At 45.8% G+C, this 26,808-nt stretch overlaps 1 long non-coding RNA gene across 1 annotated transcript; it reads right to left on the reverse strand.

Annotated features, from left to right (window-relative positions):
* Positions 1 to 22,440: 22,440 nt before the first annotated feature.
* LOC308482966 lies at positions 22,441 to 23,928 on the reverse strand. Its single transcript, XR_013989525.1, has 3 exons — positions 23,898 to 23,928; positions 23,488 to 23,532; positions 22,441 to 22,527 (listed from the first exon to the last, which is right to left on the reverse strand). It is a non-coding gene; the product is annotated as an uncharacterized lncRNA (long non-coding RNA).
* Positions 23,929 to 26,808: the final 2,880 nt, after the last annotated feature.

Below are 26,808 nucleotides of genomic sequence, written 5' to 3' on the forward strand. Positions count from 1 at the left end.
CCAATCAGAAGCCATGCTTTGGTTTTCAAATGTTTTGGAAGTCGACCGGACTTCCGGAACAGATTCCGTTCAACTTCCAAGGTACGACTATACTTGGGATCCAAAGCCCATATTCCACAAGGCCAACCTGGCGACCTCCAGATATTTTGGACTACAACTCCATGACAGTACTGGCTGGGACACATGAGAGCTGTGGCTCAAAATTCTGGATTTGTGAGGGACTAACTTCCATGGTAAGAGACCTAGAACTTGAAGTGCCAACAGGACCCAAGATGGGAGGGAAGATGAGTGACGTTTGATGGTGTCTTCTTTATTTTTTGAAGAAAGGCTGGCCTTTAAATTCTGAGATCTTCACTGTGCTTCAACCTGGCATTCTAGTTATTTGTGTATAAAAGTGATATACCGCTTGGGGGGGAAAAACCGCTCTCAAAGTGATTTACAAAAAGAATAAAATTATCAGTAAAAACTGCTATATAAAACATTCAAGTAATAACTAAAATCAGCAATAGGCTGAAAACAGATTAAAAGCCATGTCAACGTTCTACGTATCTGGGTGGGCTTGTCTAAACTAAAAATTTCCTTTAGCAGGTGCCAGAAAGGGTACAGTACAGGGATGGCAACTACCAATAGGCAGGGAGTTCCGAAATATCACTAAAATATCAATTTCTTACAAATGCACTAAAATATCAATTTCTTACAAATGCAGAACAGATATTATTACAGCGGCACCTGCAACTTCCAGTTTTGCAGGTCTAAGTGGTTGAGTGGGCACATACGGGGTCAGGTGAGGTCGTACATAAACTGGTCTCAAGTTATTCAGGGCTTTATATACTAACAGTAAGACCTTGAACTTGGCTCTAGCATGAACCAGGGCATTCTTAGCATAGTGAGTGGAGATCTGCTTTTACTGCTGGTCTTTGCCTCTGAGTCTACACATTTTTTGAAAGCAAGAAGCTGACAATGTAACAAGAGTCCTGCTGGATCATCCAGCTAAGGGCCCACCCAATCCACCATCCCGCTTGCATCCAAAGGCTGCCAAGCAGCAGCCTCCAAGAAGTCCATGAGTCAGTTGAGGAAGCCCCCTTCTGCTTATGCCCACGGCACAGCTGCCATTTAGACAAAACATATACTGCTTTTTGATCACAGAGGGTCTGTTTAGCTGTCATAGGTAAAACAGACAGCATTGGTCTCTACCCTATGGCTTTGCTGGCTTGTATAATTTATTAAAATTAATAATAAATATTTTTTGTTTCTGCCTTATAGCCATCTAAATTCATTTCCCCAATTTTGGGGCCAGTGAACTACAAAAAGACAGAGAGATGGTGAAATGGTGTAAGATGGGTGAGAATCCAGCAAAGAGAGGCAAATCCCAAATCAAGATGGGCTCCCGATAGAGTCTGCTTTTGCTCGCAGTTTTCTCTGATTAAAACCAGCTTGTTGTTGTTTTCACATCGCCAAGGATCTCCTGCACGCATCTAATAAATCGCAGGCACACCATACGGTTTCCCAGACTCTAGGGTCTCTCTGGGTAGTCTGTTGCTTCCCATATACTGCTGGAATATATTTGCCAGCATTTCAATTAGGTCATCAATAACCCGGTACAGCTGCTGAGGGAAGAACTCAGATGTTCATAAATGTTATAGTCCATTAAGTTCAGATACTTCAAAGGCAGTTTGGAAAGAAAGTAATTTGTTCAAGTCGGGTGTCAGGATTGCTGGATGCAAATTGCACTGATCCCCACCCCAAGCCAAAGACTGGTGGAACAGAGGGACTGAAAAGGTCAGGTGAAAGCAAGGTGACCAGTTGTGACAAACAACACAGATCAGAGGGTTTGAAACAGAGTGTGATTAGAGATCAGTTTGCACAGGCAAACACAAAAACACACACAAAAGTTGTTCAGATGTTCTTGATCAAGACCTTGCCATGGAGCGAGGCAGGGAATTCAAAGCCCATGAGCCAGAACTGGCCTCACAAGCCATTTCTGACAGCCAAGTAGCCCCCTGACAATGGTCCATGGGGTCACGAAGAGTCAGACACGACTAAATGACTAAACAACAAGAAAAGTTAAGATGGGTGATAAAGTTACCAGTAGCTACTAGCCACGATCAGGGCTATTCAGAGGGGGCCAATTGGCCTGGGGTTCCAGCTCAGAGAGGCCCCTCAGACATGGACATTTATTTTTTTTACATTTGATGAGCTTCACAACTTGCTACTATGTGCATCGAACCAAACATTGGACTAAACATTAGGAAGAACTCTCTGGTGGCAAGATCTGTTTGAAAATAGAACAAACTACCATGGGAAGTGGTAGACTCTTCTTCCTTGGAGATCTCTAAGCAGAGGTTGGGTTGCCTTCTGTCAGGGATTCCTGAGCTGAGATTCCTTCATTGCTGGGTGCTGGAGTAGACGTCCCTTGCGACTCACCTCTACAATTCTATGAAAATGTGAAACCCTCTCTCAGCTCAGAGTTGCACATGTAAGCAATTAAGAGATGTGATTTGGGGAAAAGGCTTGACCCCCCCCCCCTATTTTTGCTACCCTATATAAAATTTGCCACAATAAAGAGTTTAAAATGTTCAGGAATGTTAATAAAATATATTGGTTCTGATGGCACAAGATGGAAGTGTCCTCTCAGACCAGCTGATTATATAAACAACCCACCCCTCCCTCTCTTGCTGGTGCCTTCTTTTGTTTTCAGTGTATCACCATTTTTTTATTTTCTTGTGGCCAGGGGCCTCAAAATCTGGAAGAAGTTCAGGCCTCTCTGGACTTCTGAGAGGGCCTGGCTAGGATGGCTGTCTTCTCTGTATGCTAGATGCTGGGAATCACAAGTGAGAAGAAATCTGTTGCATTCAGGTCCTGCTTGTTAACTGCCCATAATGGGTATCTGGTTAGCCACTGTGAGAACAGGATGCTGAACTACTTGGTCCTTTATCCTGATCCAGTGGGACTCTTAAACTGGTGGCCATCACCACAGCTTGCGGTAGCAAATTCAACAGTTTAGCTATAGCTGAATGAATTACTGAATGTCTGTTCTTGGACACAGTTGCTTGGAGCACCTAGAATTTTTTTACTGCTTCTTTGTGACCCGAACAGTCATCTACCAAGCCTGGGGTGGGTGGGTGGGTGGGTGGGTAACTGAAGTCACCCATGACTACAACATTTTCTCCCTTGAGGGCCACCTTCATTTTGCTTTCTGCCTGAAGATTAGCCTGAGCATTAGTGGGTGACACTGGTGGATCTTAAAGATGATGCTTGATGCTTCTCTATGGCATCTTTAGGCTAGTCTGGGAAGCCCCTCCTGCCTGAAACCCTGGAGAGGGACTGCCAATCAGTGCAGACAACCCTGAGTCAGATAGCCCAATGGTCTGACTCTGTATAAAGCAGCTTCCTACGTTTCAAGCAAGCAGCATGCATTGCCAGCCCTCAAAGATGGCTTCTTGCCCACCAGCTACAATCGATGCTTCTGTCTCCTTCACTGGTCATGTTCCAGTTGTCTAGTTGTTCCCATCAGCCCCTGCCATAGGTAGATGGAGGTAAGTCTAGTAGGTAGTTGCCACCAGCCATCACATTTTATCAAAGGTAAAGGTTGGAAATGGCCTCTCTAAGATACAGTGGGCCCATGGCACGCCATGATTTAGTGGCCTTACCAGCAGCACCATAAACTGATTCCACACATTTAGCATATATTTTTGCTGGGGGGGGGGGGGCACTTACAGTTTTGGAACTTCAGTATCTCTGTGCTTACCTTTTTTCTTTCTTTTACAGTGCTATCCAGCCATCAGCTTTCAAAATATTCCAAGAGATGAAATGATGGCCTATGGGGCATGTTATAACCACACACCCACCCCTCGTGTGACTGATCAGCCTTGTGAAGAAGGGGGCTGGCATTAGTTTGTGACAGAAGAGCATCATAGAAGGATGCTGGCATCTGGCGGCTGGAGTGCCTGAGGAGAATCCTGGCTGACTCGCCTGAGCAGAAGGATGGCACCAGGGGCTGAAACGTCTCCAACTGTGTGAAGTTGCCAAGAAACAGCCAAGAAACTTCTGTGGCAGAAGGAATCTGGACAGGGTGTGGATGCAATCTGAAGAAATGGCACATCTGTCCTAAAACTCAGGTAAAGGAGTCTGGGTCCTTTCTAGACATGAATGACCTCAATATTTCCATCTCTCTTTCCATCCCTGCCACTGTGACTGCAAGTCTGCCCCTAGCCTTTGGATCCTGGAATTCCCCACACTGCTCAGAAAAGAGGACAAAGCAAAGCATAACTTTTGGACAAATTTGTGGAGGAGAGGGCTATCGATGGCTACTAGCCATGGTGAGCTATGTTCTTCCTACATGATCAGAGGCAGTAATGCTTCTGAAAACCAGTTGCTGGAAGCCACAGGAGAGAAGGGTGTTGTTGCCATTGGGGCATTGGGTTGGCCAATGTGAGAAGAGCATGCTGAACTAGATGGGTCATTGGCCCAACCCAGCAGAGCTCTTCTGAACAACTGTGGCTTTCCAGCCAAGACATTGGTAGGATGTCTGACTTTCTAAACATTGGTGAGTTGCCTTTTTCATGCTGTGAGGGATTGCGCAAAGCTGGAGACTTAGCAGAGTTGGGTCCCAGTGATGCTGCAACGTGGGAGAGTCAAAAGGGGGTGGGGAAGAGGCAGTGAAAACTGGAAGCTGGGAGTCTGTGTTACATGGAGTTGACATGACATAGGATTTTAAACAGAGGTTGGATGGCCACCTGTCAGGGTTCTTTAGCTGTGAGTCCTACTTTGCAGGAGGTTGGGCTAGATGACACTTCGGGTCCCCATCAAATCTCTACTTCACTGTTTCTGTGACCCAGGCAAGCTTAGCTTCCAGAGGTGTGGGGTTTGGGTTACAGAGCAAGAAGGCAGATTTATTGAGCTGGGGAATGGGCCTAGGGAAAGCTTTGCTTCATCAACCCTCCCTATGCCAAGACTGAGGCTGGGAGATACTTAGCTCCCTTGAGCACTGCAGAGACTCTGTGCAGTCTTATCAGAAAGGGAGTTTTTACACACCCTGGTTGAAACGTTAGGTCAATGACCTATGCAACTTAAAGCTTATGAGGGACCCAAAGACTCTCCTTGGATAAGCTTCTGTGGAGGAGAGATCTTGACAACTGTTCTGGTCAAAGGTGGTTTGAAAGATGTCAGCTTAACCCAGAGAGATCAGTTTGTAAATTTCATGCTATCACTCTGTATGGGGTGGGGTGTGTGGGAGGGGTGGGAGGGAGGATGGGGTGGGAGTGGGTGACTGCTTTATTACAAAGTGAAGCCAGCCAGCCCAGCTATGCCCTGGGCTCCTTTGGGTGGAAGTGAACAACAACAACAACAACAACGGTGCCCAGAACCTGACAGTATTCCAGGTGGGGTCTGACGAAGGCAAAATAGAGCAGTACTATCCAGTGTTTTTTTCCCCCTTAAAAATGTTTAGGGGTACTCTCATTTTCCTACTCATATTGAAATACTGTCCCTCAATGAGGCCAAACTTATTCACAAACTGTTTAGGGGTATGCGTACCCCCGTATACCCCCAGAAAAAAAGCACCGGTACTGTCACTTTCCTTGATCAGGACACCATACTTCTGTTGATGCAGCCTAGAATTTCATTAGCTTTTTTTGCTGCTGTGTCATGCTGTTGACTCATGTTAAGCATATGGTCTGATAAGACCCCAAGAACCTTTTCACATGTACTGCTGTCAAGCTAAGTGGCCACCATTCTATATTTGTGCATCTGGTTATTCCTGCCTAAGTGTAGAACCTTCAGGTTGAGGAAGACTGGTCTAACGCATCTCCTTCACAGGAGCACAGCTGGCAGGCTCCTGGGGAAGAGAAAATGATGGTTAAACCAATTTGAGGTGGTGGGTTTCTGGACCCAGTTCAAGGTTCTCACATTAGCGTCTAAAGCCCTATATGACTTGGGCCTCAAATATGTGAAAGAGACTCCTTTGAGCATTAAGATTACCAGGGGGAAGGATCCCAAATGACACAGGCCTCTATGTGGCGAGGTTACCTTACTGATACATGACTCTGATTTCCAAGATGTCTCTTTGCAGAATCTATTTTATTATGATGTCTTGCAAAAGTGCAGGGAACCTGTTCATTTCCTTCCAACTGCAATAAACGTTCCACACAGTTGGTGCTCTTACTTGCTTTACTGTTTATTTTGCTTGTACATTGTTATTTCTGAAAACGCAATAAACACATCTTTTTTTATTTATAAAAAAATCAACAGAGGGGCCCCTCTTTCCTGTGGCAGTAAGTTGTTTTAAACTGTTTTAATGCTGCCATTTAAATTTTGTAACCCACCCTGGAAGCTTATGGGTGGGCAAGAAATCAAATGACTAATAATAATAATAATAATAATAATAATAATAATAATGATGCGTGGCTGTTATTAAGGTGTTTAATTTTAAAAATGCACCATCTTTCATTTGAAAGTTAATTCTTGCTTTCTTTACAAAAGGTGTATCTGAATTGGAACTCCCCCCGCCCCCATGCTATCCTTCCAAATGCAAACAGGTTTGCCTCCTCTTCTGTTGTCTGCTCCTTTGTCTGGTGCAGCAATTTGAAGTGAGAGAGAAGGCGAGGCTGGCTCGAAATGCACTTATTTAAATGCCTGGTTCATCAGTGTCACTGGTAATATTACAGTGCATCTGTTTGTGTGTAATTAGCAGACAAAAGTAGCGAGGAGGATGCTTTGGAAATGACTCATTAGCAGACTACTAACGAAGATATGAGCCCGGCCACGCGGCTTGCAGCAGAGCGCAAACAGATGGGCTGCTCCCCCCCCTGCTGGAGAGGGTAGATTCAGAGGTGAGCAACTGAAATGGGTTGTTCATTATCGGCAGCTCCAATTTGGCTCGGATTCTGCAGCGCTCATCGGAGAGGAGGGCCTTGATGTCCAGCTTCCAGTACGATGCAAGAGTTCAAGGAAGGCACGTTCCAAGTTTTGCAGATGGGGGGGACTGCATCAACCAGAAGTCTTTCAATACTGCTGTCTACAGAGACAGCCCACTGATGAGGCAGGCTGAAGAACATGCCTCAGGCAGTAGACGTGCAAGAGGTGTCACCCCTTTGCCCCACTGCTTCCGCCGCTGCCAGAATGCCCCCCTCTCGCAGGCAAGAGGGAGGGGTGGAGAAGACAAATGGCAGCACCTTGAGGAGCACCCTGGCTCTTGCCGGGTTCAGCAAAATCCAGGGCACTCCTGTGCACAGATTTGTTGCTCGTCTCCTCCCACCCAGAGTGGAGTAGACAAGTGGCAGTGCTTTGAGAGGTGCCCTGGCTCTCACCGGGTTCAGTGAAAGTTGGGGTGTTCCTGCATGCAGCTTTGTTGTTTTTCTTCCCTCATCCTTTGGAACGAGAAGACAAGTGGTAAGGCTTTGAGGAATGCCCTGGCTCTTGCTGAGTTCGGCAAGAGGGAGGGGCATTCAAGTGATGGTGGAAATGGAGGTGACAGCAGGGAGGGCAGGGAGAGGCACATTCCCATTTTGCCTCAGGTGATGATATGGGATGGGCCACCCTTGGCTGTAAACTAAGCCAGCATTCCCTGATCAGACATCCTACAGCTATTTTGGACTACAAGTCCTGTAAACCCCAGCCAGATGATGGGAGCTGTGGTCCAGAACTTATGGAGGGCAACCGGATTGCCGAAAGCTCTGCATATCTCGAAGGGTCGTTTGCATGGCAGATGAGAGTTTCTGGACATGCTGTAGTTTTTCTTATCTAACAGAATTGTAGCTAAATACCTATAGCTGCTGTACAGCTCTTTACAGCCATACATTGGCACCTGGGAGGGCCTGAATAGAATCATCCAGGTGTGTGTAGAAGTAAATATTTAGCAGAGAAAGCTTTTCATGTCATGAAAAGGTAGCAATGGGTTGTTTTTTTTTAAATTGCTGTCTGACCAGTGCATGTATATGTATATGTATATGTATATGTACACCCACCCACATTGAACTTAGGCTAAACATTGCCCTTTAAAAATCAAAAGCCACAACTGCAATCCAATATGAGCAATGTCTTAGGATGCAAAGATACAGGAACAGGAACCTGTCAAGCTGGCTCTATGTTCTTTAAGAATAATAGAATTGCAGAATTGGAAGGTACCCTAGGATCATCTAGTCCCACCCCCTGCAATACAGGAACCCCAGCTAATAAATCCTAACAGATGGCCATCCAACCTCCATTTAAAACCTCCAGTGAAGGGGAGTCCACCAATTCTGAGGGAGCCCATTCCACTGTCAAACGGCTCTTCCTAAAATTGAGTTGGAATCTCCTTTCTTGTCATTCAAATCCATTGGTTCCTGCAGGGGCGAAGCTAGCTGCTCCAGCACCCGGAGGGGTGGGGGCGGGGCGGCGACCCGCCCACGGAGTCCACATGGCAGGCACAAGCCCCTTGCTGTGGTTTCGGGCAGTGTGGGGCCATATATCACTCCCAGGAGAGACGCATGGCTCAGGCATGCTGCAGACCAGGCCCCATGGTAAGTGCCGCCACCCACAGTGTGCCATTTTGTCACCTCCTCAGGGATGACAAGAGGGGTGGGCTGCACCCCCTGCACCCCTCGTCCTACGCCCCTGGGTTCATGCCCTCCCATCTGGAGCAATAGAAAACAAGCTTTCTGTATCTTCCACAGGACAGCCCTTTAGATGGGGTGGTGGGGTGGAACCCCTGCCCTGGAAAAGGAGGCCACCTTGGCTGGCTGGGTGAGTCAAATGCACCAGCAGCTCCTTTCGGGCCACATGTTGGCTCTTTCTGGTTCACCACCCCAAGCTCATATGGAATTTTTCTCCTTTTTGAACCTCCCCCTACCGACTTCTCTTTCCTCCTTTCCTCCACGTCTCCAGTCCTGCTGTGCTCCGTTTCCCTCCCTGAGTCTTACAGGTGCTTGAAAAAGCATTAAGCTTTTATGTGCTGCAAAGAAGGGGGGGGGGAGAGAGAGATGGGAAAGGAGGGGAAGAGCCGGCTCCCCTTCGGCTTTTCGGGAGCTAGCTCGCAGCTGCCCAAGTTCAAGAGACAATAAAAAAGCAGAAGGTGATTCAGAAGGGCTCTGGAACCCCCCTCTACAGCCCTGCTTAAAGACGCAAGGGCAGCCACTTTGCACAACGCCACGTCCTTCTGCTTGGGCCGCTTCTGCTCATTTGCCTCATCGCTTTGCCATCAGTGAAGCATCGAGCGAATTCCAATCAGGCAATTGGCTTCCTTAGAGCTGAGAGAGAGAGAGAGAGAGAGAGAGAGAGAGAGAGAGAGAGAGAGAGCCAAGCACAGTTTGATCATCTGCTTAAGATGGAGAGGAGAGGAGTCTCCAGTCTGACTCCCGCCTTGACCTTTCAAGCTGGAGCAAGTCACCCCAAGCTCTTCAACGCTTTAATGCTGCCCCTGATACCACAAGCACTTCTGGGAAAGCCTGGGAAGTGGAAGGATTTCTGTTTAGGCCCTTGTTGTCATTGGCTGGGCTTTTGTGTTTGCTGTCAGCTGTCGCTCGCAAAGGCAGCATCAAAAAGAGGGCTTCTCACACAGTTGCCAGCAGTATTGAATTTTTCCAATTCATGCTGGACCATTTTATTACTTATTAATGTGCTCCATTTCTATCCCACTTTTCTATCCCACTCCATTTCTATCCCACTTTTTTCTCCAAGGATTTCATGTGCACATGGCTCTCCTCCTCCTTTTTAATTCCCACAACAACCTTGTGAGGTAGGTTTGGCTGATAGAAGGCAGTGACTGGCCCCCAATGTCACACCAAGTGGGGCCAAGTGGAGATTTGAACCCTAGTCTCCCAGGTCCTAGTCTGACACATTAACCATCTCTAGATGAACCAATCCAGCAAATGTTGCACTCTGTATCCAGAGTGTGACTCATCACTAATGGTTTTGGGTGGGGCTTTCTTTCCCACTTTTTTAGGGGAAAGGGAATAATGAGTAGACCACTCCCAGTATGAGGGTCCTACCACAGGTGCAGCAAAGGTTCAAGTTTACTAAGTGAGCTCTCTTAAAGAAACCCTCAAGAATTAGGCTGGCTTCCTCCCCTTTCAGACAGATCAAGAGGCTTGGGGTTGGGGGAGGGCTCACAGCTGCTGATGTCTTTAAAGACCTCTAAATGCCCATCCCACTTGCTTGTCTCCATAGCCCCTTACTTTCTTCCTCCAGGTAATCTTTTCTACTCTGACTTATCTGCTGAGGAACTGCAGACTGTGTTCTAGGGCACATTCTGTTGATACTGAACACCAACCAGGCTTAGTGAACCCCATGGCCTTCACGAGGAATCTCTGACCAGATGTTCAAGAACCGCAGGCTTCCCTGGAAGGGAGCATGAGAACCACATTCCCGCATCCCCTCTTAGAACCCCTCCAGGCTTTTTTGGCCAATATTTTCTGCAGCACACATGCCCCAGGCACCCCCAATGTGGAACCCGGCATGTCTGACTGGGACACGGGGAAACTTAGCCTCATGCTTAGGGATGATGGCTGGGAGATGAGTGGAAATGGTGTTTTTCTGAATTTGAAGGCAGGGAGAGAGTTACACCACAGTGTAGCCCTGGGAGAAGGGGGCAGCAAAGGAGGATCAGTCCCTGAAATGCTGTATAAGGCCAGGGCCAAACTTCACCATGTCCTGCTGAGTTATCTGGGTAGATTCTTTGATAATTCCCTCCACCTGCCAGCTAGACGTATTACTGAGTTCTTCAGTCTTTAAATCCCTCTAAAAGTGCCATTAAGCTCCTCATTTTGCTGCAATTTACAATTAGTTTACATCATTAAGCATGGTAAGAGTTGCTGCCTAAGCAACCATGGCCCCTATCTGTCATTGATTATTGCTCCATGTTGCTAGATGTTTCTGCACGCAAAACAGAGAAGAGGGAGGTTCTTTGGACACACATTGCTGATTTATGGCAGGCCGGGCTTGGAGGTACCAAAGGGAAATGCCACAATCGCTTCCATGTGTGGAAGTTACACTGCTAAGGACATTCAAAGAAACCTGGAGCTCCAGCATCCCTTTGGAGGCTATACAAGGCCTCTGCCCCAGTTCTAGAGGGAAAGCCTTCTTGGGGAGAAAGTTCCCTCTGCCTGCTTCCTAAATAGGGATCTGTAGTTTTTGACCGCTTATCTTGAACCAGTATCAGAAATCCTGCTGGTTTCTCCTCTCATGTGACCTCCCTGGTGCATCATCTCCTAGTCCCTCTGACACCTTACCTCTCTCTACGCCTCCTGAGCTTATAGAATCATAGAATCATAGAATTGTAGAGTTGGAAGGGAACCAAGGGTCATGTAGTCCAACCCTCTGCAATGCTTATTCCTCAACCTCCTTGACCTTCCACTTATGTCACAGCAACTCCAAGGTTGCAGGTTTGATCCTCATATGGGACAGCTGCATATTCCTGCATTGCAGGGGGTTGAACTAGATGATCCTCAGGGTCTCTTCCAACTCTACATTTCTATGATTCTATGATTCTTTGTCACAGAAGCAGCATGCAAAGGGCCATAGCTCAGTAGCAGGACATCTGCTTTGCATGCAGAAGGTCCCGAGTTCAAGCCAATTTATCAGATGGAGGGTTGGGCACAGTGCTGCTACATGCTGACATTAGAGAACTTGAGTGTTGTAGTGAGTAGAATGTTGGACAAGGACCTGGGAGAGGCCAGGGTTCAAATACTCACTCAGCCATGAAGCTCACTGAGAGACCTTGTATGCCAGTCACTGCCTCACTGCCTAAATATTCTCACAGGGGATTGAAAACAAGGCAAAGGAGAACCATCAATGCCAACTAGAGCTCCTTGAAGGAAAAGATGAGATGTAAATGCAGTAGATAGATGATAGATAGATAGATAGATAGATAGATAGATAGAGATAGATGATAGATAGATAGATAGATAGATAGATAGATAGATAGATAGATAGATAGATAGATAGATAGATGATAGATAGATATAGATGATAGATAGATAGATAGATAGATAGATAGATGATAGATGGCCTCTTCCCTCAGCACTTAACCATTTATTCACAGTTTGGGGGCTTCTTTCCTTCTCTCTCCCCCCCTCCCCCATATTGACAATACTGAGTCAGATGGTCTGACTCATACATTCCTATGGAAACAGCAGGGAATGGGCATTCGAAATCAAACTGAAAGTTGGTGATGGCGAGGTAGATCCTGTGCTCCTACCAATATAACTCTGAACTATAGAGGATAAAGTTGATGAAGCTTCTGGATCTGCCAGGAATATTCAGGACTTGCCTCGTTAGCCAACCAGGAGTGAGAAATGTCATTAGCTGCATTGCAGCTCTTAATGGAATGGAAGTGACAGGAGAACCCCCCTGAGCACCTTTCATATCCTGACAGGAACAGCCCTCTTTCAACTCTGCTGTATGAATTTATCATGGGGCATTTGATCAGCCATAGTTTTATTCTGGGCTCTCTAAAATAGGCCAAGTAACTAATGGCCTTTAAGAGAAGTGTAGGGGTGTGTGTGTGTGTGTGTGTGTGTGTGTGTGTGTGACTGAGAGAGAGAATATGAATGAATGAGAACCTCTTTCCTGATCTGACTTTAAGTATGTTTCATCTCCTTTGATCTTAAAATAAGAAGAGAAATTGTACTCACCTTCACTTTGTGTCATCCTGACAAGCTGTTTAATAGGAGATGTGACATTTGCCAAACTTTGAAATGTCTTAGGCTACAGCAGAGGTGGAGAGCATCTGAGTCTGACGATACCTAGGTATTCTGGGATTCCATCAGTCCTAGCCAGCTTAGCCAATGGTCAAGGATGATAGGGGTCAACGTCCTGAGGACCACAGAGTCTTCAAACTGCATGAAGAGTCTAGACTAATCATTCCCAGACTTTTTGGGACACCACCCATGAACTCATCCCCAGTGCCCCTTACCCTATAAAATGCATTATTCAGAATGGTGGTTTGCATGACCCATTAAGGAAGATAACAGCACAATAAAAATCAAAACAGTAACAATTAATTGCCCAGTTATGCAAAATCCAATTGAAACCATTTAGCTTAATTAATTCAACAAAACTGATGAACTTGATCCAGTGATACCAGCTTTTCAAAGTCTGATAGTCATTTATACCTCCAGTACCCCCAGGGCACCTTCTTTCCTCTAAGCATCCCTAGGTAATCCCACCTGCATCTCAGAAGGCAGTACTGCCTACTTTGGGAACCACTGGTCTAGAGTCTAGACCCTCACATACATTTTTTTTTTTATGGCTTCACCTTCAAGTACAGTACTACAGATTTATGGGAGGGGGGCTAAATCCCCCAAAACTATTTTTGTTTGCATCTAAGATTGTGGTTCAAAAATACTAGGGTTTTTTTATAGTGCAATTGTGTTGGGAAACCAGCTTAACCTTCCAAGCCTAGATTAAATTCTAACACTTACTGGATCTGGGGATTATTAGGAGTCTGGCATGCATAAACTCATACATACGTGATAGCATACAACTCACACATACAGAGGTTATAGTGATGCAAGATGATAGTGATGCAGCACCTTCAACATGTCTGGTGCTTCATGAAAAATAACAGGATACATCCCTGCCTCCAGGAGCTGACATGATAAAATTATATACAGTACGATCATGATTTGCATTGGGGAAGGGGGTATGTTCTGGGGATTGTAAAGGTAAAGGGACCCCTGACCGTCAGGTCCAGTCATGGACGACTCTGGGGTTGCGGTGCTCATCTCGCTTTACTGGCCGAGGGAGCCGGCATTTGTCCACAGACAGCTTCTGGGTCATGTGGCCAGCATGACTAAGCTGCTTCTGGCAAACCAGAGCAGCTCACGGAAACGCCGTTTACCTTCCCACCGGAGGTACCTTCCCTTCCCTTCCCTATTTATCTATTTGCACTTTGACATGCTTTTGAACTGCTAAGTTGGCAGGAGCAGGGACCTCAGGGATGCTCTTGCTTGGGCTGGGAGGCTCTCAAGGGATCTTGTGGGGCTGTCCTAGTTCCCATAAGATCTTGCCAAAGCATTCCAGAACTTGCTTGAGAGCATCCCAGAGCCTGGTAGGCATTTAATTTGTGTGATTTCAACCAAACAGCCTTCAACCATGTAAGGCTGAAATCTTCACAACAGCCCTGTGAGGTGGGCAAAGCTGAGAGACAGGTTACATTACGTTGCTGTTTATTTATAAGCTGCCTTTCTGCCAAAAAGGCTCCCATGGTGGCTCCCAAAAATAAGTACAGACATACAAATGCAATAAGGCAAACACAAAATAATGAGAATACAGACAATACAAAGGATGTAAACGAAAAAAACATTTCAATAGTATTGAGAAGCAAACAGATTCCTGTTCCTGAAAAAAAAGACAAATAACATTTCGTACAAAAATGTTAATAGAGGACAAGAATTCATAAGCAACATTTTTGCCTTATCAGGTCTGAGTGACTGGCCCAAGGTCACCCAGTGACCTCCATGGTCAGGTGGGGATTTGAACCCTGGTCTCCCAGATCCTAGTTTGACATTCTAACTACTATGCCATTGCTGAACCTGTATAGCCCCTCTGGGCCTGTGTAGCACTCCTTCAGTTATAGCATTCGGGTCCCCAGGATTGTAAACTCTGTTCCCAGGAGAGAAAATCTAAATTCTAGAAAAACTCTTTTTAAAGTTACTAAAATTTAATTACTAAATTGCTTTTTAAAATTACAAAAGGTAATCTCATTCCACAAAGATAATTGCACCTATACACATAAAACATAAAATGAATGTCACAATACAAATAATACATAGCCAACTTAAAGCTCAGGAAGCATAAATTTGTGACTTACTAGGTATCCTTGGTTACTGTTATTACTCATAAGAGAAATGTCAAGTAACAGAAGTGGAAAAAATTGTATAAGATTGACCTTTATCTTGGAATTTTATAATCTAATGATTAACAAACAAGCTCCATTTTTGCAATAAATATATTTTGTGCTTGTCCTTCAGGTATCATTTGTGGAAAGTTTTGTAACAATGCTGTCCCAAACCTTCCCGCACCATTGCAATATGGTTCATCTGATAACCAATTCTTTATTAAGTTCTAGCTTAATTAAGTTTTATCCCCCATCACCCTCCTTACGATTTAGGGGATGTCCTGCCTGAGTCCTCCCACTTTTGCCTTGCATCTGTCGACCTCAACTTTGTCTCCTGCCTTTTCGTCTTCCTTGGGCAAATGGATGCCCCAGAACCATTAAGGTTTATGACGCGTTTGTCAATAAAAGGAAAGGGAATGACAAATCTCCCCCAATGAAGTATGCTCTGAGCCGTATAAGAAGGGGTGTTGCACATAATGAAAGCGGACAGTTGATCAATAAGAGGGAACCATTCATCTGGCAAAAGAGAGGCCGGAGTGGCCTTCTCAGAGCCAAAGCCATTTTCCTGTCCTTTGTCAGGATTTGTTTTCTTGGCTTTTGCATAGGAACATAGGAAGAGCCCTGCATCTGCATCAGGACCATGACCCATCTCGTCCAGCATCCTCTTCTCGCAGTGGCCAACCAGATGTCTCAGTGGAAAGTGCCTTCTACCAACTGCGGTTGGTTTGGCAGCTCCGGCCCTTCCTGGACTGGGAAAGCCTGGCCACAGTAGTTCATGCCTTGGTTACTTCAAGATTGGATTACTGCGACATGCTCTATGTAGGGTTTCTCTTGGGCTTGACCAGGAAGCTGCTCTTTGTGCAGAATGCTGCAGTGCGATTGCTGACAGGAGTGAGGCCTGTGCTCAGAGATCTGCGTGGGTTGCCAATCTGCTATTGGGCCAAGTTCAAGGTGTTACTATTAGTATATAAAGCCGTTTACAACTTGGGACCAGTTTAACTGGAAGATTGCCTTAACTGCAAGAATTGGCCCTGTTACAGATACCACATAATGCCCATTCCATATTTGTAAGACATGGATCTTTTACTGTGGCAGCATCTACACTTTGGCAGCATCTACACTTTGGGATACCAGGCAGGTGCCTTCGCTGTACTCTCTTCAGTGTCTGCTGAAAACCTTTTTGTTTAGACAAGCCTACCAAGATGTTTAGAAAGTTGTGTCCATTTTAATCTATTTTTAGTCTATTGCTTTTTAAAAAAACTTTCTGAAAGTCTTAAATGATCATTGTTAACTTTTATTATGTTTTATCCTTTTCGTAAACTGCTTTGGGTTTTTCTTTTTACAATCAAGTACTGGGTGAAATTTATGAAATAAATAATAATGGGAAACCTCCAACAGCGGAGGCACTGACATCATGGCTAGACGCCAGTCATAGCCTTATATTCCATGAATTTATCTAAACCTCTTTTAAAGCTGTCCAAGTTGGGTGGCCATCACTACATCTTATAATAGCAAATTTCATAGTTTAGCTATGCACTGTGTTAATAAGTCCTCCCCCCATCCTGATATCACGAATGCAAATATTTCTCTAAAGGCAGCTGTGGCTGGGAAGTGGCTTCGGTGGGCTCATCAGACCTCAGCTTGCAGCCGCTCAGTGGCATCATTATTGCTAAAGGAATCGGGGGAAATTTTGTCGCTAAGAAACTTTGTCACTTCAGCACAACACAAAGCACGGCCTTAACATATCTGCCTGTCAGCAGAAAAAGGAGAGGGAGGGGAGGGGAATTGAGGCAGAGGAGAGGAGGTAGCTTTTGAGGGAAGTCTGTAATGAAAAGGTTAGGTGATCTATTGAGGATAGAAGATAGGATGAGAGGACATCATGTACCGCTCAATTTTAGCGAAAGTTGCATTTAACAAGGTAACCTGGGGAACCAGACCTGAGGAGCTATCGTTTGCTGTGGATGAGCTATTGATTGCGGCAAATGAAGGACAGAAAGGAACGAGGGACCAGTGGATGCTGGAGGTGACTTTGGGACCACAAAGAACATCCCAAACTGAGAAGATGCTAGTCTTGCAGAAGAGGGCAAGGTTGGCTTTGGGCTCTGTGAAATGAAATAATTCTGATCCCACATATAACTTCCTAGTGCCCTATCAAGCAGATTTAGGTAGATATACATCCAGTGTTTTGTTTCCGGGGGAAATATGCTTGTTATTACATGGAGTGGTTTGAGATAGGAGGGTGGAAATCAGTGAACGCCCTGTGGATGGTGATTTGAAGTCCATGGAGAATCAAAATGAACACATTATTTATTTACACTTGTCTTCCCAACCAGATGTTTTGGGAAACAATTCCCATCAGCCCGAGCCAGCAAATGATGGCGGAATGGTGTTAAAGCCTGGGGTCTGAGGAATCCAAAAGAAAGACTAGTTTGAGACAAATCTTGCTAACATTGCCAGGAGATGGGCCCTGAGACAGCTCATCTTGTCCATTCCACCCCGGCCTGACCACTGGCTGTTCTGATCAAGGCTGGGAGAGGCTTCACCAATATGCTTTCTGTGCCATCACTGAGGGCACTTATCCCACCCTGGCTCCACAGAGGAGTGAATTCTTCCTTTGCTCCCTTGGAGTTTACCGGCAGCTGCTCAGTTCAGACCAAGAGGGATGCAAACTCTGTTAGAAACAGTTCATCTCTAATTCTAATATAAATTCAAGAGGATTCCAGCAGGGCTGTGTTTGCTAATTTGAATGACTGACAGCCAAGTGTTAGCTGGAAATGCTCTTCGTTTCAATAAACTGTCACGCTGACTCTTGAAAGGAAAACAATTGTACCTGTCACATCACCTGAGATAACCTTCAGTGGCGAGAGTGTTCCTCTTTTGTCAGGGCGATAAAGCCGGTGTTGATATGTAATATACTGAGCCCGTCAAACAGCCTTGCGGATTGTCTCTCCATTTGCTAATTAATTTTATCAGGCTCGTCATCTTTTTTGCTCAAGCCCAGGCAATCCTAAGCCTTGCAGAATTGATTTTTTTTTTTTTTACTAGCTGAGGAATGGTGGAGAAACTTCTTTGTGCTAGGCAGGCAGCTGAGAAGATTGCTGAGAGGCTGCTCTCTGTGTGCAAAGTTGTGGTGCAGCAGGAAACTCTCCAGAGCTCCCAGCACTCTACGCTTGTGTAGAGTGTAGCAGAGCCCCATAAAGCAAAAGCAGTGGTCCTCTGAGCGGGTGCTTGAGAGGTGGTCCTTTCCTTATTGCAGGGCTACCTGGACTCCAGATGGTGGCTGGAGCAGCATTCTGAGCTCATTGCTTTGTAGCCGTCCTAGCAGAGAGCTCTCCATGGTCCTGACCATCAGCAAGTGAGCCTGCAGTGAGCTTCTGACTTGCCAGGACATCCCTGTGGGCTTCAGCTTGGAACTGGACAGTTTGGCAGCTTGACTTGTAGTCCAGGCAGGGAGGATTATCCTGGCCAGAAGCTGTCCCACAAAGCTGAGAAAGAGCCAACTATCTGTCAGCATTTGGGCCTGTGAGGCTTTCTGTAACCACATTGTCCAGGAAGGATGATGGTGTTTTGGAGGCCCTGCTAGCTAACTTCAAATTAGCTCTCAGATTCTCCAGATGTGCTTCCCGCCTGCCTTCCAAATTTATCCATAAGCTCCTTAAAAAACACCATTGCTCTGGGACTCATCTGGATGACAGCTTTTTGGACTGTTGATTTGGCAGTGCAGCACACAAGCTGGAGCATTGCTGGCCCCAGCTGGGACACCTCTGTGGGGAGGACGGTGGGAAACTGCTCCCATCTCAGCAGTGACCCTCAGTGAGCAGCGACAGCAGTGTGCTAATTCTTGGAACTAGATTCATCAGTCATTCCCCCCTCCCCCCTTCCTTCCTTTCTGATTTCTGCTCCTAGGAAAGTTTTTGCCAGCTTTTCCTATTTGGTTTTTTTTAAAGAAACTGTCCACTTGGAAGATTTATGGCTTCCAGGGTTTCACTCCCCCCTCCTACTTGTTCTTTCTTTGCTTTTGCATTGCACAAAACATCTGCTTCCATTCAGTCCTGTGTCAGCCTCCTGCGCATGTTGCTGTCGCAAAATGGTGCTTGCTGCCTTTTACAAAGCAGCTGGAGGCAGGATCCAGGAGGAGCACCTCGTACCGCAGCAGCAGCAGATTCCTCATCCAGCTGGTGAAGCAGGCACTTTTGCTGTGCAATTGTCTACTGCACAATGAAGAGTAGGGCGGGGGGGAGGGGTAAGACCACAAAATTGCTATGGTTACAGTTGCTAAATGTATCACTGGTCCTAAGAAGCAAAGATGTATTAAAAGTCGGCTGCAGGTGCATGAGACCTAGATGAGACAGAGGGACAAGTAGAATTGGTGGCTTGAGGATAGTTCAGAGGCAAAGGTGGAAGAGGTTCAGATGAGACTGGAAGGTGGTCCAGGAAAGGACTTGAAGGAGCAGAGTAAATGAAAAAGAGAGAGTGAATGGAGGAAAGTTTCTCTCTCTCTCTTCTATCACTAGAACTTGTGTACATTGCAACAAAGCTGAATGATTGAAGATTCAGGGCACATAAAAGAAGTACCACTGGAATGCTTCTCAGTACCAGTTGCTTAAAACCACAGGAGATCCTGCTTGCTGGTTTCCAACAGGCATCTGGTTGACCATTGTTAGAAGAGGATGCTGGACTAGATGGGCCATTGGCCTGAGACATCAGGCTGTTCTTACATTCATGCATTCTTATGTTCTTATAGGACTTAACTCTCAGGGGTCCTTTACCTTTAGGTTCTTATAAAGGAGACTAATGCTGCCTATGATGGATCAGATGAAGGTGCATCCAGATCATAGAATCGTAGAGTTGGCAGGGTCCCAAGGGTCATCTAGTCTAATTCCCTGCAATGCAGGAATCTCAACTAAAACATCCATGACAGATGACCATCCAACCTCACCTTAAAAACCTCCATTGAAGGAAAGTCCACAACCTTCTGAGGGAGTCTTTTCCACTGTTAAATAGCTCTTACTGTCAAAAAGTTATTCCTGCTTAGTTGTAATCTCCTTTCTTGTAACTCGAAGAAATTGATGCCTCTGAGAAACTTGCAAATAAACCAACAAGGAGATAGCCCTTCCTTGTCACTTGCCCGTAGCACCTGGGGACCAGAAGTAGAGAAAGCTGCTGAAGATGGAGGTTGCATTTCAATGACTAATAGTTTAGGTGACTAATAGTTATGCATAGACACATCACCCCAATATATGAAGGCAGGCCATTGTATCCCAGATATGAGGAGTGGAGGAGGCTTTGGAGGAAAGGAAGAGGAGGGTCCCTATGTTTGAGCAGGAAGGTAGGAGACAGAAGATGCACATGAGAAGTGGAAGAAAGGAAGCCAACACCAGTTGGGAAATCTGGAAAGCTGGGCCTGGGACCATGATATCAATGCAAAGGCATCTTGGGCACAATGTGGCTCCTGTCCAATTGGCTACTGAGAGAACAGGATGCTGTACTGGATGGGCTATTGGCCTCATCCAGCAGGGCACTTCTTATGTTCTTATCACAGTGGTGGCCCTACCATTAGGGAGGGTGAAGCAGCCACTTCAGGTGGCAGATGCTGAGGGTGTGGAGGCAAGATGTTGGGAGGTCAGAACTGGGTGGGCCATGGGCCCTTCCCTGCCCTGTTTCAGCTAACCTGTGCAGTGGAGGATGCTGACCAGGGCTCAGCATCAGAGGAAGACTCAGCTGACAGTCTGTTTGGAATGGAAGAGTGGTGCATCACTGTGTCCTTTGCCTTAGTCTGCAAAGCATATTGGATCAGCTCCAGAATGCTGAGTCATGGCTGGGAGTGAGCCAGCTGACATCCTATTCCTCTCCCTCCCTCTCCCTCCACTCCCCCAAACCATAGGGCTTGTCATGTGACCTCTATCACACAACCCAGGAGGGGCACATCCTGACCCTTGGTGTAATTACATTGATGGTGGCTGCTCCAGAGGACCCTGCTGGCTTGCAAAGGGGAGAGAAAACTCATTGCAATGACATGACGTTTTTGTCAGAAAGCTGAAACTTGATCAATAGCTGATTAATCTGGTGGAGAAATTAATGTATTAAAAGTTGTGATTGATGTCAAATACATTTTCTCTTGCCTATCGATCTTCCCTTACTTTTAGGCTAGACGTGCCAAAATGGTAGAGCCCAGAGACGGCAAGAGCCGCAAGTACATTCATCTCCTTAATTCTTATGGGTATAATTTACTAAGCACTGCAATGGACTGAGTTAAATGTGGTGCCATTGATCTGACTGCTGAATTGTCTGATTTGATTGGCGCTATGTCCAACTCAATAGAAAACACTACTGGGTCAATAAGTAATGCTAGTAATTGGATAGCTGTTTTCTGAAGAAAGATTGCCTGTGTTTAATGAAAGAGAGGCCACTCGCTCCCCTTATTCTCTCTCTACAGGGATTTCATGAATTTATTTTGGATTTGCTTGTGTGTCAGGAGAGATCTTAAAATGCATCAAAAGGCAGCTTGGTCTAACCCCAATGCTGAGTGTCTACCTCCTCCTCCATCACCAGGCCGTCTTCCATACTATATTTCAACAGCCTAAATCATGGTGTGTCACAAGCAGAGAGAAGGTTTCTTTGTTTATTGCATTTTTATCCCACCTTCTTCTCCTAGGAGATCAGGATGGTGTACATTGGTGTTCATCCCTCATTTAATCCCCCAAACCGTGTGAGGTAGATTTGGCTGAGGGGCGGTGCCTGGCCCCAAGGTCACCCAGTGAGCTTCATGGTCAAATGGGGATTTGAACCCTGGTCTCCCAGGACCTAGTCTAACACTAATCACTACACCCCATTGGTTGATGCTTAATAGCATTTGTCTTAGAGCTCTTCAAAGGGTCATAGCAGGACACACTCTGGACATGGGGTTGTCATCTATTGGCTTTTACTCACCCACTGATATTACTAGACCAGCACCATTAATTTCAATGGGTCTACTCTGAGTAAAACGTAGCTGAAAACAACCCCCGTCTTTTTTTTTCTTCTGGCGTGATGGTAGTCATCTGAGCATGGAGGGTCAGTATGTGTATCCTGTTAGCATTTGGAGTTAGAATGCTGACCGAAGATGAACTGAATGCTAAATCCCTGTTGGAGGAGCACACTTTACCCTGGATATAATCTGAGTTTATAAAAATAAGAAAGGTATGTTTATTACAGGAAATGATAGAAATGATCCTAGTTCTAGCTACAATGAGCCTTTCTTGCTCTTGAACTGTAGGTGAAGAGAGATCCAAAAACAGGGAGGGAGGCAAGGATGGGAAGTCAGGTCAGCAACCCTAAGAGTATCAGTCTAACACTGGAGGAAGTTCAATCAGTCAGCACAGGAAGTACAGCTTGGAGGTTCCTCTCTATCTACCCTTTCCATGCAGTCAGCCCATCAGCCTACAGTACAAGTTGAGTTGCAACCTAACACTTCTAACCTGTCCTTTGTCAGATGACTTACCTTGGGTGATTTAGACTTGGTCCTTCTTTCCAGCCAAGAAGCTATCTGCCCAGAAGCTGATGCAATATCTGTTGTCAGGGGCAGGGCAGCTGGATATGGTCTGGAGAAAACAGCCTCATGGGTCAAATGTGAGAGGGCTGGTGGGCCAAATTTGGTCTGAGGGCTGGAGATTCCCCGCTCTTGTTCTGGATTGCTTTTTATTTCTTTTTTTAAAGCAGGTCTGCATTTTTAACTAGATAAATAGTTTACAAATGAGTTTGTAAAAGGAAAATGTTTGATATGGAAATGAAAACACTAAACCAGCAGCATTTCATTCCAGATGCTCTATTGAGAGTGAAGAGCGAGAAGCACCACAATAGGAAGGATATTGATAAGCTAGAAAATGTGCAGAGGAGGGCGACCAAGATGATCAGTGGTCTGGAAATGAAGACTTAGGAGGAATCGTTGAGAGCGTTGGGTATGTTTAGCTTGGAGAAAAGAAGACTAAGAACCACCTTCAAATATCTGAAGGGCCATCCATGGAAAGATGGAGCAAGCTTGTTTTATGCTGCTCTAGAGGGTAGGACCTACACCAATGGATTCAAATTATGGATTCCAACTAAACATCAGGAAGAACTTTCTGATGGTAATAGCTTTGGAACAGTGAAACAGACTCCCTGAGAAGGTGATGGGCTCTCCTTCATGGGAGGTTTTTAGCAGAGGCTGGATGGCCATCTGCCAGGAATTCTTTAGCTCCGATTTCTGAATTGCAAGGGGTTGGGCTATATGACTCTTAGGGTCCCTTCCAATTCTACAATTCTGGCCTGTGCATGGGAGCTCTGTGGCCTAGTGCATTGCACATGGTTGATCACACAGAGCATTTGCAAAGTTCCAGAGCCTTTGCACTGAAGCCTCAGCGAGAGAGCCACCCAGGAGATCATGTCCCACAAAAATTGCTGGAAAGAGGTGCCCTTTGAGTTCCTCATATGAGGCCCCCAAAGGCCACCACCACTTTTTCTTTTTGCTGCTTTGAAAACCCTCTCCCTTCCCTGCATTTCTGAATGAAGCCCAACAAAGGCATTTGAAAAGACCTTCCATATTAGTGTAATAAAGTGTTTGTTTTTTAAATCATCATCATCATCATCATCATCATCATCATCATCATTCTATTTTGTCACTGGATGAAAAACTAGGAGGCTTAAATTTACCATACCAGTCATTCCGGAAGCAGCACATCTGGGAGGTCATTTTTATGCCACTGTACAGTAAAAAGGAAAAAGGCAAGGCATAATGGACATCAAAGCCTGTTTCCATTTGCTGCTGCTGCATAGATGGCCCTATCAACACCACTTTCTAAATTATGATAAATTGGAACACTCTGGTGAGCAGCATGGGGTTGAGAAAACTGTGGGGAAATGGCATATCTGGGAGTTTTCTGCTTTTTAGTGGTGATGATTGTCACCCGCAGGTGAAGTGTGTTAATTATTTATTTCGGCTGATGGCTCTCCTTGCTCTCTAGCTTGAATGTGATGTTTTTAAGAAATCATAATGGACACTGATGGCACCAGTGACCTTTGGAGTGGGGTGGAGGGAAGTGAAGGCTCTTTTTAGCACCCCCCATACCTTCCAACGCACAGACTCAGCTCATAGGCCCTGGTAGTGTTGGTCTGAAGCTGCCTGTCTCAAACAGCCCACAGCAGCCACTTAATTGGTGTTCAGACAATTGTGACAACGTGCCTGGTTGTGACAGCAAGAAAAAGCTCTTAGAGGTGTCACTCCCCTCTCTGGGCTGCCTCTCGCCAAGAGCCGAGGCCTTCATTTACCACCAGCGAGGCAGCCTCCTTGTCCGGGCCTGTGGAAATGTCAACTCTGGTCGAGCCTCTCAAAGGAAGGATTTCCCAAGAAAACGCACAGTCTTGAAATCAATTTACTTCTTGGGCTTTTTGCAGTTTCTTCTTAAGCTGTTAGCTGGGTCCAGTTGGGAATTCATCCACCAGGCTTAAAGAACTGTCAGTCTGTAGCTTGTCGGGCTGCAGCAACCTCTCATTCCTTTCCGTCCTTGGCAGTCCAAATGGTGGCGGTGTTCCTGTTAGTGTCAGACAGCGGTGCCTGGGCTGAGTGTCACTGCGACTACAACAGCGACAAATATGGTGCCTTAATTGCAAACAGGGAGGGGGATAGGGAGAAGGCTGTTACAAGCAGGCAAGGAAAAGAGCCACTCTCCCATAAAAATTACCTCCTCTGACACACTCGTTCAACCAAATGACTGGATTCCTCCTCCACCTCAGTCTGTTAAAAGTTACTTCTTCCTATTAAGACTTACACAGGGTTGAAGAAGTAGAATTACAGAAACTGTTACCTATAATGTGTATTACAGAAATACCTATTTACACCTTACAGCAAGGAAAACTACCAACAACATTCATCTAGTTCTGGGTAAACATACCTAAAATGATTACATTTCCACACACCACCAGAGTGTTCCAGAGTTGGGAGGACCTGACTGTAAAATCACACTGGAACATCCCATGAAAATTAACTCTGTTCAGATAGGAGTGTGCATAATCTGTTGCTTTTGTTTCCTCTGAGATTCTCAATTCCTCAAGTTTTATTTCTGATTTCCACACTAGTTTGCAAATTATTATTATTATTATTATTATTATTATTATTATTTGGGGGGAAAGTCATGGTGAAATTTCATCAGCATTTTCATTCACATTTCTCCTAAGACCACATCTGTACTATGCATTTTTATTGATTTTATACAGTAAAACTCATGGACATCCAGTGAAGGTGAAGGTTGGAAGATTCAGGAAATACTTTTTCATGCAGTGCATAGTTAAACTACGGAACTCATTTCCACAGGCAGTGATGGCAACCAAGTCAGATGCCTTTAAAAGACTATGAACAAATTTATGGAGGAGAAGGCTATCAATGGCTACTAGCCATGATGTTTATATATTCCCTCTATTATCAGAGGTACCATTCCTCTGAACACTAGCTTCTAGGGAACACAAATGGGTGAGGGGAACTATTGTGCTCATGTCCTGTTTGTGGGCTTTGCAGGAGCACCTGGCTTGCTACTGTGAGAAAAGGACTATGCAGGTTTTGGTCTGGACCAGCAGCCTCTTATGTCTTCTTTATGAGATTGCCTGTCAAGAGGAAAAGCCAGGCTCAAAAGACTCCATTCGAGAGCAACAATGTCAGAAAACATGAATTTGTGAAATGCAGATCAAGCATATTCTCTTCTCTTTTCTCCACAATGCTGCTCACTCACACATGAATGCTCATTTTCTGAAGGCTGGTTGTCTCCCATGCACACACTCACTGCTTGACCGCTGCAACATGATGGCTTGCTTGTATGAGGGGCCACAAGGGAGTACTTTCACATCACTTCAAACCCGACGCTGTTCAATAAGTCACTTCCCATGCTCAGCAGCTGCCCATAATGTTAGCAAGTACACAGCAATCAAGGGAAGAGATGTCAAGGATTGGACATGCATCATTTATTTATTTATTGCATTTATCTCCCTCATTTTTCTCCAAGGAACTCAAGGTGATATACATGGTTCCCCCCCCCCCCATTTAAACCCCACAACCACCCCTGTGAGGTAGGTTAGGTTGAGAGACAGTGATTGGCCCAAGGTGAGCTTCATGGCCAAGTGGGGATTTGAACCCTGATCTCTCCCAGCTCCTAGTCCGACACTCGGACCACCACACCACAGTGGCTCTGTGTGAACCATGCTCTAACTCTTGTCCCCATCACACCCCTGCTGCTTAAGTAACACGTCGATTGCCAGCAGTAGAAGATTTTTGTATCAGATGATGGTCAGGGGAACAGCTGGCTGGGCATCATCACCAAGGACCCTCTTCTGCCACAAGCTGCCTGTTATCAGTGGCGTAGCAAGGTCAGGTGGTACCCAGTGCGGAAAATTTATTGTCACTTATTAAAAGAAGGAAAAATAAGATACAGTTGCAAGTGTTATTTTCTGGTTTATTTACTTAACATTGTGAGCATAAGCACTTAAAACATTTCCCCCCCTAACTTTGTCCTCTGTGCTTGAGAAGAGCTGTGTGGGCAAGGGTGGGACTGTGGCTGAAGCCTGCGCTGGGCAGGTGCCTTGCTCGCCAAGCCTGCCTCACCTTTCCCTCACTAAGCCACCGGGGCGAGAGAGGGGTCTGCTGGCGTGCCTTTGCCCGGGCAGGAGCCACCACAGCTGTGCGGCGAATATAGGCAGGGAGGCAAGATAGTGCTCTGAGTGTTCGTCGCTTCCTTCTTGGGCTCCATGGTAGTGAGTGGGGAAGAGGTGGAAAGGGACGGAGGATGGGAGGACGAATGAAGGCAGGCGTGAGCCGCCTTGTGCTGTGCTCCTGAGGGGACTTCCTTGGAGGAAGCCCCGTGGGTGACTGGCAGCTGAGCCCAAGGGGGACGCTGCATCCCCTCAGCTTGAAACCGGATGCACCAGAACCGCTCTTGCCTCTTTGCCCTGTAGGTATGGAAGGAGGGAGGAGAATCCCAGAGAAAACAGGCTCA

Source organism: Podarcis pityusensis, assembly GCF_964106645.2.
Source record: "Podarcis pityusensis genome assembly, chromosome: 8".
NCBI lineage: Eukaryota > Metazoa > Chordata > Lepidosauria > Squamata > Lacertidae > Podarcis > Podarcis pityusensis.